We start from the raw sequence: 11,438 nt of genomic DNA, 5'->3' as shown, positions 1-11,438 counted from the left end.
CGAGCGACAGCAAAGAGGATAAGACATAGCAAACAGAATTAATAAAATATCATCTTTCACGATAGATAAAATATGCCCCAAAATGATTAATTGTTAAAAAGTATACCCAGAAAAACAATTAATTTGTTCTACTTTTATGTTTGGTAGTAGATAAAAGCATACACCAAAAATGAGTTTAATTTCTTGTTTCACTATAACTAAACATTTTCCCTTTTTTTTTTTTTTTTTTAATGAATTTGATTTCATGCTTCGTAAATGCTGAAAGTATTCCCAAAATGAAGTTTAAATTAGCGTTTCACAATAAGATTAAAAAAAAATATATACACCATAAATAATCAAATTTCTATTTCATAAAAGCTAAAATTATACCTAAAAAGGAATTATAGGCTACTTAATTTCATATATGACAAACAGCTAAAATTATACTCTGAAAAGACTTTATTGAACTTTTTTAATTTACAATAGCCTGAAATATTGTCGGTGGAGAGGCGTAATGACGTAACTCAAAGACATGATTTTGAGTTATGGCCACCATGTATCCTTATTTAACTTGCTCCTATCAACCAGAAAAGGTTCATAGCTGGATTTCCAGATATTAACCGAGATATGGACTTTTTGAAAATGGTGTATCTTGAAATAAGTAGTATAACGTTAAACGAATCATTTTAAATCTCACTTCTGTAAACTTATAAAAATCAGGATTCGCCATTACGCCCCTTCACCGAGGATATATCCAAAGGAAAATGAGGGCTAATTAATTTAATTAGATGCTTTTATGAGCAGTCCATGCTTTTCTATATTGAAGCATAAAGGCTCTGGGTGAAGCGCTCACCTTTGGTGCGCGGGGTTCATGGTTTCATCCTAGTCTATGAAAGTTAGTGGTTAACAACAGGTTTTCTAAGCTGTTTCCATTATAGCACAAGCACGCTTCGCCACTATTGCTTCACTTCTACACTGTATGCAATACTTCATACAACAAGGCTAGTAGAAATTGTTCATGCTTTGTTAAGCGTTCCGCCATTTTTAGCTTATCTTCTATCCCTGGAAAAGTAAACAAAACATGTATCATTAGATTTCTGCAATTGGAAAATACAGTTTATTTAGTGTAAAATTCAGTTTGAATGAATAAAACTTCGAGTTATAGAGGTTGAATGAACAAAACTTCGAGTTATAGAGGTTGAATGAATAAAACTTCGAGTTGTAGATGTTGAATGAATAAAACTTCGAGTTATAGAGGTTGAATGAATAAAACTTCGAGTTGTAGAGGTTGAATGAATAAAACTTCGAGTTATAGAGGTTGAATGAATAAAATTTCTAGTTGTAGAGGTTGAATGAATAAAACTTCGAGTTGTAGAGTTTGAATGAATAAAACTTAGAGTTATAGAGTTTGAATGAATAAAACTTCGAGTTGTAGAGGTTGAATGAATAAAACTTCGAGTTATAGAGGTTGAATGAATAAAATTTCTAGTTGTAGAGGTTGAATGAATAAAACTTCGAGTTGTAGAGTTTGAATGAATAAAACTTAGAGTTATAGAGTTTGAATGAATAAAACTTTGAGTTATAGAGATTGAATGAATAAAACTTCGAGTTATAGAGGTTGAATGAATAAAACTTCGAGTTATAGAGGTTGAATGAATAAAACTTCGAGTTATAGAGGTTGAATGAATAAAACTTCGAGTTGTAGAGGTTGAATGAATAAAACTTCGAGTTATAGAGGTTGAATGAATAAAATTTCTAGTTGTAGAGGTTGAATGAATAAAACTTCGAGTTGTAGAGTTTGAATGAATAAAACTTAGAGTTATAGAGTTTGAATGAATAAAACTTTGAGTTATAGAGATTGAATGAATAAAACTTCGAGTTATAGAGGTTGAATGAATAAAACTTCGAGTTATAGAGGTTGAATGAATAAAACTTCGAGTTATAGAGGTTGAATGAATAAAACTTCTAGTTGTAGAGTTTGAATGAATAAAACTTCGAGTTGTAGAGTTTGAATGAATAAAACTTAGAGTTATAGAGTTTGAATGAATAAAACTTTGAGTTATAGAGATTATATAGTCACTTTTCATGAGAAACGCGAAACGTCCATATCTCGAATTTTTGTCGTGGCAACCTTGTTAACTCGAATCTTGGTTATTCAAAAAAACTCGATAACTCGAAATTTTATAAATTCCTTTCAGCTTCGAGTTATCGAGGTGCTACCGTATTAGATTCTAGTAGAATATTGAAGTTCAGAATAAAGTGTTTCCTCAAGTGGAGAACGAGATTAAGTGAAATTTTACACCAAAACAAAAATTGGTTTTGTACCTATTTATTAGTTTGGGGTACATTTTTTCTTGTCTGACAGTTTGAAACTTAGAAAACTAGCGAGAAAACATATATCAAGATGTATAGCTTCCAGAGACTTCACAAGATGATTAGGCAACCAATATGACATCTGTGATGTGATGGGTTGCATAAAACAGTCTTGCTGGTTACGAATGCAATGCCAATTTGAAAACCACTGAAGACAGCCAGCCCTGGACGGAACATATGATTGTTCCGTACATAGTCACAGGTAGGTAGTGAATATTGTAAATGTAGGTCTGGTGTCTTAACATAGAAGAATTCACTAGAAAGAAATCAAAGTCGCATTTGAATAAGAAAGTTGCAAAAAGGCAACAAAAGCAAAAATTTACGTACTTTTGGGCAGTGGCGGATCTAGCCTGGGGAAGGGGGGCGTTTTTTCAATGACAAAAATAAATGAAGTTATTATTTATATATTTTCGAAAGTTCATAGTAAACTCATGATACACCTATCATAATATGGGTTCTGGAGGGTCCCCCTAGTTTTTAACTTCTAGATCCGCCACTGCTTTTGGGTCTGCATAACGCATACATAAATAATGCAATATGATTTAAGAATAATAAATTAAAAAAAACAGTTCTCCCTAAGCACGAAACCATGCTACACCTCTCCTGCAAACGTTGCGTTCATTAGGCACTAGAAACGTACTCAGGGTTTAGGTCCTGAGGGTCCGAACTCCCGCAGAAATCCCGACTTTTCTGTAAATTTAGTTTAATTGGAGGAATGATTTTACAAATATTAATATAATTTATCCTAATATTGAATTTGGAACACCCTCTAAAAGTTTTGGATCCCCCCCGAAATAAATTCCTGTGTACGTGCCTGATAAGCGCTAGGGATGGCCACCTTTTTTCGCAAAATACTTTTTCGAAAACAAAAAACGAAAAATTTTTCGAAAAACGTAAAACGAAATTTTTTTCGGAAAACGAAAAAACAAAAAATTTTTTCGAAAAAGCGAAAAACGAAATTTCCGAAAATCGAGAAAGAGATTTTTTGAAAAAGGCACATCTCTAATAAGCACATTTTTTCTCCTACTCTTAGGTTAGTTTTGCAAAGTGATACTAGATCCTACTCCTAACTCTATTATTATTATTATTATTATTATTATTATTATTATTAATAATAATAATAATAATAATAATAATAATAATAATAATAATAATAATAATAATAATGTATAAGAGCATATTTGTATGTAAAATTCTTCGCCTACACAATGACTTAACAATGGAAAAGCGTATTTCCCGCGTAATCTAAGCATGAATTGTCAGTCCCCTCTGCCTAAGCAAAAACAAATGGAAATTCTTGATGTCTTTTGGCCAATATAAGAAACTAAGAAATATTAGCCGGTGTTAAAGTGACGAACGGACAGCGTGTGTCACATGTCGTCTTCGTTGAATGTATTGGAGACTCCTTGACAGACAGACTTCGAAGATGAATTGGAACAAAGCAGCTTGAAATACACGGAACTGTCTTCCCTTTGACACGTACAGCAGCCGCTGAATTGTTTTAACATCTCGAAAGGCGTGCCGACAGTATATATATATATATATATGAAGTTACAAGAACACATTCACGTTTTGTTTATCCATGGATGCGAAGTTTTTCTAAGTTACCACAAATAGATTATTAGGAAACAGTTGGTGTAATTAATTCAATATGTTCCAGTAATTCTAAGAAATGATTTCATGTATAAAATTAGTTTAATATCTCTTCGTTTTAAAGTAGTATGTGCCCAAGCACATTAAAAAAAAAAAAAAACAGTGAGTTGTACAGGGGCGGATCCAGAACCGACTTTTAGGGGGGGCGGTAGGTTGTCATACTGCTACTTTTAAGGGCTCGAAACTTTGGGATGGGTTTTATTTATATATATAAAATAAGAAATTTTCCTCTTCTGGGGGGAGGGGCGATCGCCCCCCCTGGATTCACCCCTGGAGTTGTATTAGTTTGTGAAAACAAATACAACAGAATTTTGAAGCTACGGTAAATCCAATACGAAACGAAAGGCTCTACTACTTCCGGTTTCAATATAAGGATAAGGACACATCCGATTCAAATAGATGAATAAGAGATACTTCCGGTTTCAACCAAGGAATACGAACACTTCCGTTGAGTTGATTTGAAGTTTAACGTCCCTTTCAGCAGCGAAGCTATACGAGGCGAGACCTACTGATTAACGTGGAATCCTAACCACATGAGCTCCCGGCGGGAATCGAAGCCCGGTCTCCTACGCAAAGGACAGTTGTGGTTTAAATAGATGGGTAAGAGTCACTTCCGGTGTCAATGGAGGGATAAGGACACTTCCGGTTTTAATAGAGGGATAAAATTTACTTTCAGTTTGAATGGAGAATTAAAAACACTTCCGGCTGTTCAACGTTGTAAAAATAATTGCAACAGAATTTTAACTATAGAAAATCCAATACGAAACCAAAAGGTCTATTACCTTCCCTTTCAATATACGGATAAGGACACTTCCCGTCTAAACTGAGAGATATAATATACTTCCGGTTTCAACATAGGGATAGGGACACTTCCAGTTTAAATAGAGGGAGAAGAAATATTTCCGGTTTCAATGGAGAGATAAGAACTGAGAGTTAATATACTCCTTGGATGATGAATCAATATATATATATATATATATATATATATATATATATATATATATATATATATATATATATATATATATATATAAAGTTGGGGTGACATCTCTTTATGGGCCTGAGCTGCTCCAACGCCATCTGTTAGCTAGCGGCTGAAGTAAGTCCAACCTAGCGACGAACATGTGGTCATAGCGCTGCGTCGCTTTGTCACTAACAGGCGTATGAGGAGCTTCCTAGACCTAGTGATTGTCACGTGTTTTATTCAGGTGACTCCCCAGTTAGCCTCACGCCGCTGGATGGATGCCGAAAATTGAGAAGCATAGGCCAGGAATCCAATCCGCAACCACACGGACATGAGTGGCAATAGGAAGGTTGAGATCTTCGCTAGCCAGCCCCTCGCTGTAGGCCTGGGAAGGAGACAAGACTCTTCAGAAATGTAAGCATTTTCACGTTTGTCATTAGTATATCAGTACGTTATTGGTTTTATATATATATATAATCAGACGTGAACCCAGAAATTTTTGGGAGGGATCCAAGTTTTGCGGGAAGGTCCGATACTAGAAGCCACTAAGTCTATGTAGTAATGAACGTGTATTATTCTGCACCCAAAAGACGATAAGTAATTGTAAAATACTTCCACCTATATTTTCAAAAAAAAAAAAAAAAAAAATGATTGTTTTTATAAAGGAAAGAGTACAGATGAAGTGTAACACATCAAATTTTCGTTCTATAGCAATCATTTCCCCCACTTTTTTAGAAAGTGTACAAATATATGTTGAGTTAGGAAGTTTTTCTGGGGGGGGGAAGGTTCGAACCCAGTGGATTCGCCCCTGGCAATAAGTCATGAAGACAATAGCAAGATCTTCTTTTTTGAGAGTGTGCTGCGGCATGAAAAATATTTAGAGACGCCACTGTTTTTAAAATAAACTTATGCAAAAGATGAAAAGTAATACTGTAGAATATACAGTATTTCCGAAAGGATTTGAGAGGAATACAATGCCGCTGTCAATATGACTGCTTTGAAACATTAGCCCTAAAACCGGAAGACAAAAGAAAAACGCCAACACACACACACACATACATACATACATACATTTTAGTTACAAAGGAACAAAGAAAGAAAGAAAGATGTTGAATAAATAAAAAAAAACAAGGAAAAAAACAATTGTAAAAAGAAATGTATGTTGTTTCTGTCTTTTGAAAATTTTTCACATCGTTAGTGAAATAATTGCAGAGTCGACAGTTTTTGACACAGACGAAAACGCTCCCGAGGACACGAGCACACACTATTTGTTTCCTGTGAAGAATCGTTGTACGGTCTCTTGTTTTGTTTCTTGCTTCTCAGAAAATGAAAACAAAGACATGGCAAGATTAAGATAGAATGCTTACAAGTTTTCTAGAAGATAGAAAGATCTTTTTCGTCCAGTGAAAAGAGCTTTTTTTTTATTTATTTTATTTTTAATTCTAAATTTCCACAAACACCTTCAGAACAAAAATAACACGAAGTCCCAAGATTGATTCTTAAATTGTGGTCATGCTGTGTCTCTATGCTTGACAAGCATTAACATTTTCCTTACAAAAATAAAGGAAAAAAATGTTTGTTGTATTTGTTTCAAAGATACTTTATAGTCAAGACAATGAATCTATAGAATATGTAGAGCCGACACTAGCGCGGCGTGTTGGTATTATCTTGAAATAATCTACTGTATAAACTTCTGAATGCGGATACGCGAAGAATTAAGAAAAATCGCCTGCTGCACTCTGAAGAATTCATGAATTCTCATTTACATAATAATGAGCTTAGATGGCAGGGGAGTTTCACACCTTTCAATTAACGTATTCCCGATGCTTTCTTGTTTCATCCACTAGGCGTAGCCATTTTTTGTTTCAAGTTAACAATTGTGGAATTGGCCATGTGCAATGGATAGTTTACACATACAATGATTATATTGTTGTTTCCACAGGACATTAATCTCAAGCGTGAAACTCGGACTAATCTTGTCCTTGAGTTTAGGTAAATAATAATGTTTTTAGCACACTCTATGGTCTATGCAGATAAACATGGTGTTAACGAAAGCAAGATACCCTAAGGAGCATTGCACATAAGTTATGAGGAATTATGTCTATAGAGCACTGGTTCCCAAACTGTTTTTGACTCACGACACAATTTATCTAACGTTCCTGCATCACGATACATTTATTTGATTTTTCATTTATAACAATATATTTCCAAGGGCGCCCATCAAAGAGGGCAAGGTGGGGCGCTTGCCCCCTAAGAGGAAATTGTTCTTGGGAATATCTAAAACCCAATAGAATTTTTACATTAGTTACAGCAAAATTTGAAACTATATTTGAAACTTTGCTTACTTGCCCCCCTTGGAAACCACAACATGGACGCCCTTGTATATTTGTAAAATAGAATAGTGTAACACTATAATTTTGTGTAAAGTAGGGACTTTAGTACTAAGCTTTGTTAGTGTCGCTGGAGGCATTGGGTGGTACAATTTGTCTCAAAATCGACATAAACTAATTTTTGTTTCAATATTTTTACATGCAAATATTTCGCGACACACTTCATGGGGTTGAGCGATACACCAATGTATCGCGACAGACTTATTGGGAACTACTGTTGCGTACCGTTTCATTTTGACGTAACTTCATTTGAATACAACTTGATCTGCCGCACTCAATTCTCTGTTGAGTTGAGTTTACCATAATTTTTTGCGAGAGTGCGAACGCATTATTCAAAGTCTATACTGAAGTTGTTGCGAGACTGCGTACATATTGTTGACAGGGCCGGATTTAGGGGGAAGGGGTGAAAAGGTGCACGTATATCTCCCCTTCAAAGAAAGCAGAACTTTGCAAAAGCAAAAGTTTAGTCGATTTTCTAAATGTATTAGGAAAAGGATTCACCAAGCAAAATAATATAACATTGTCAAGTAGGGAAGAAAACATAACCCAGAAGGAGATAATATTTTTTTCCTGCAATCCTCCGTTCTGCAAAACACTTTCCTCCGTTCTATGCATCAGTGTTGTCAGGAGTAAAGAATATTGTCACATGTCACTTTGAAGAGTTTCAGTGTGATTGGTTATTTTGGTAATTATTGGTGCAACCCCTCAGACAATCCTGGATCCGGCCCTGTTTGTTGAGTTTCTGAGTTCACCGTGAGAATGAGTAGGCATTATTGAAAACCTTTGAGTTATTGTATTGTTGGGACAGTGCGCACGTACCGCTGAAAGTCTTCTGTATTTGTTTGTGAGAGTGCACACGTGTTGTTGAGAATCTTCCTTTCTCATAGGGTTACAATTTGACAGACTTTAGAGAAGGAATACATTTTTAGATTTCATAGATTCACATTACTCGACAAATCTCATAATTAAGGCACGGTAACTCATTGGTAGAGCGCCATATCTCTGGTGCTAGGGGTTACTGATTGGATCCCTGGGGATATGAATTTGTGGTGGACAGCACCGTTTCCCGTGGGTTTTCTCGGGTTTTGTTCCGTTATCTCCCTCATTATCATTCCACCTTTTCCTTTTATTTCACTTTTATTAATCATTGGTTTCCCTTATCCTAAAGAGCTTAACCGCGGGAGGTTAAATTTAACTCTTGAAGCCATTTTGACGTAAACTTGTACGGATCCTTATAGTGCTTCTAGAATCGGTTCGACGTACACGTATACGTCCCTTGTAATAGTGATGAAATAATGCATATCCTGTCATCTGTTATTTTCTTACATGAACGAAAACGCATGTCACTCAAGAGTAGACTGCAATATGCTGCCATCTTTTGGTTTTACAAACTGCACCATTCAAAATTTGACTTCTAAACTAACAAGAACACAAGACAGAAGGAGTACTTTGAAAGTGCAACATGTAAGATTTTGTTTTATTATTATTTTTGTTATAGCATTAATGTTATTATTTATACATTTTGTGTAGTATAAAATTTCGTTTACAAGTCCTGAAAATTTTATAGTATTTGAGCAAATGTTATTAAAGATATGTTGAATTTTGTGACAAAATTGCTGTTTTGGTCATTTAAAATTACCGCCTCTCGCAGCGGCTGATGGGTATTTAACTCCCGGCTCAAAGGGTTAAAGAAAACATTTTACTGGCATAGGGAATAAAATTTTGGTAATAAGAGCTGTAGATGTAGTATTTCCTTGGAAATTGAATGTTGCAATAACATTAAAATGAATATCTGTATCCCAAAAAGAGGATGTCTAATAACCCTTCTTTTTCAAAATTTGATTGGGGAGGAGAGGTTCCATCTCCCAAATGGGCGATTGATACATTTCATTGTGTCCTGTGAGGTATCTCAGCACGTAAAATTGAAGTACATCGGGCTAAGGTTATGGCCCCCTTGACTTTCAGGGAATCCAAATCATGGTTAGATTTTCCCAAATTGTGTTCATACCGTGGGATTCGGTATCTTGCAGTGTCTCGGCACCAAAAGGGGATGTGAGCCTGCCTTAAGAGACTCCATCACGGCGAAATTAAAATACCGCTAATTTTACAGTAATTATGTGATATCTTAAATAGATAAAACATAATCAAAAAGTGAAGCAAGAGCTCGCTAGACAATATTATTTTACATGAGATACCCTTATCAAGACTCACTTATCTGCTTTCGATTTTCAGCCATTTAGAAAATCGGTATTTATTTTCGCGTTTATAAATGGCTGCAAACGGAAAGCTACTAGGTGACTCGTGATAACAGTACCTCATACAAAATAATATTGTCCAGCGCGCTCTTGTTCTACATTAAGATTATATTTTATCTATTTGTAGATATCACATAATTATTGTAAAATTAACGGTATTTTAATTTCGCAGTGATTAGGCCTCTTAACTCTTCCATGCCGAAATTTGAAATGTTGGGGACTCGCTAGGAAACTGGCCTTGGTTCATTGCGTAAATAGGAGTAACCAATTACCATTCTTCAGGTATGTTCTTGTGCTTAGCATGCACTTTAGAACGAGCAACCAGTAGTACAGACTTGCGAACACAGGTCGGTTTAACGTTTTCAGGTACCAGTCTTGAACGAAGGTGTTTTGTCCATTCTACCACAGGTAAATAAAGTGGAGTGGACACTTTCTCCTAAATGTATATTCATCACACACACTACTTTCAGATTTTGTTTTCAGTCAAACTACAAAAATAATCTTATCTTCGCAGGGAAACAAATATGAATTGTCTTTAGGTCATCTGGTGTCTTGGACATAGACAAACGGACGAAACAGTGCTTCCTTACACTTAATACACAAGAAAAAATTTTTGTATTACATCACGAAAGTAGATTTTCATAATGTAAAATTTATTGATTCTTCTTTATGAAGAAAGCAAGGGGTAATGCCTTCGCTAAAAAAAAAATAAAAAAAATAAAACTTTTTCATCCCAGCATCTTTCCTCGAAAAAAAATCTTCATCTCTGCATTTTTCCATTTCTGTCTGAAGTTTTCATCAAATGTTTCGTCCATTTCCTTCCCATTTCCCTCATCATCTATTTCGTGAAGGAGGAGGTAATGGCATTGCTCAATGATAGGGGTTGTATATTCCCCTCCCTCCCCTCTCAACTCCCCGTCCTCCTTTGAGAATCTCCGAAAATTCAACCATCTTTCTTCTTCGGCAAAACTGGAAGGGAAAGGAAGAAAAGAACATATAACGAGAATTTCATTTGATTCTTGAAAGAATCGAATTTCAAAATGTGATTCTGTTCCGGAACTTTTACGAGAAAGAAAGGGGCATCAAAATTGTATATATCAAAAAAAGTATTTTGGGGAGAGGTAGTGATACAGAGATTTTTCTCTTTGTAAGTAACACATCATATCAACTGTCTTGAGGCTTTTCATTGTAGACATTTAGAATCGTCTCTGTCATAACGGAGGTAAAATTTATACAAATAGATATTTTAGGACATATTTTATAGCCTACATGGAGCTGAGAATTAGAGCGCCCTAGACAATATTATTTTGCTTGAGGTAGCATTATCGTAAGTCACCTAGTGGCTTTCCGTTTTCAGCTGTTTAGAAACGCGAAAATAAATGCCGAAATTCAAAATGGCTCGAAATCGAAAGCAGATAAGTGAGTCGTGATAACGGTTTCTCATGTAAAATAATATTGTCTAGGGCGCTCTTGTTTCACATTTATCTATTTGAAGATATCACATAATTACTGTAAAATTAACGGTATTTTAATTTCGCCGGGATGAAGACTCTTAATGCACATGGAAGCAGGCCATCTCAGGATTAAAGGCGAGATATTGGATTCGAATCCTGGTGAGAATTTTTGTAATTCGGAGCCTGGGTTTTAAACTAGCTGAAGAGGTTCACATCTTATATAGCATCGGTACTAAATGAAGCTTTAAACTTCCAAATAAGTAAAGTCATCATGGCGCTCCAGTCTAGTGTCTACGAGATGAGACTAGAGACGAAGGGTGCCTTTCTAAATTCGAAGAGATACAAGAAATTTCAGGAGCCTCGTCAGCAA

At 35.3% G+C, this 11,438-nt stretch overlaps 1 long non-coding RNA gene across 1 annotated transcript in view; it reads right to left on the bottom strand.

The window, feature by feature from the left end:
• Positions 1-429: 429 nt before the first annotated feature.
• The window catches only part of LOC145678871 (uncharacterized), a 290,898-nt gene continuing 279,889 nt past the window's right edge, over positions 430-11,438 (bottom strand). Inside the window, exon 4 of the long non-coding RNA XR_014130467.1 lies at positions 430-1,041. This is a non-coding gene — a long non-coding RNA (uncharacterized LOC145678871). The remainder of the gene's footprint in view (positions 1,042-11,438) is intronic.

This window comes from Thermobia domestica, chromosome 2 (genome assembly GCF_964235325.1).
Source record: "Thermobia domestica chromosome 2, izTheDome1.hap1.1, whole genome shotgun sequence".
In the NCBI taxonomy this organism is placed as follows: domain Eukaryota; kingdom Metazoa; phylum Arthropoda; class Insecta; order Zygentoma; family Lepismatidae; genus Thermobia; species Thermobia domestica.
The sequence above is the reverse complement of the archived record's forward strand: the minus strand, read 5'-3'. Positions and strand labels throughout refer to the sequence as shown.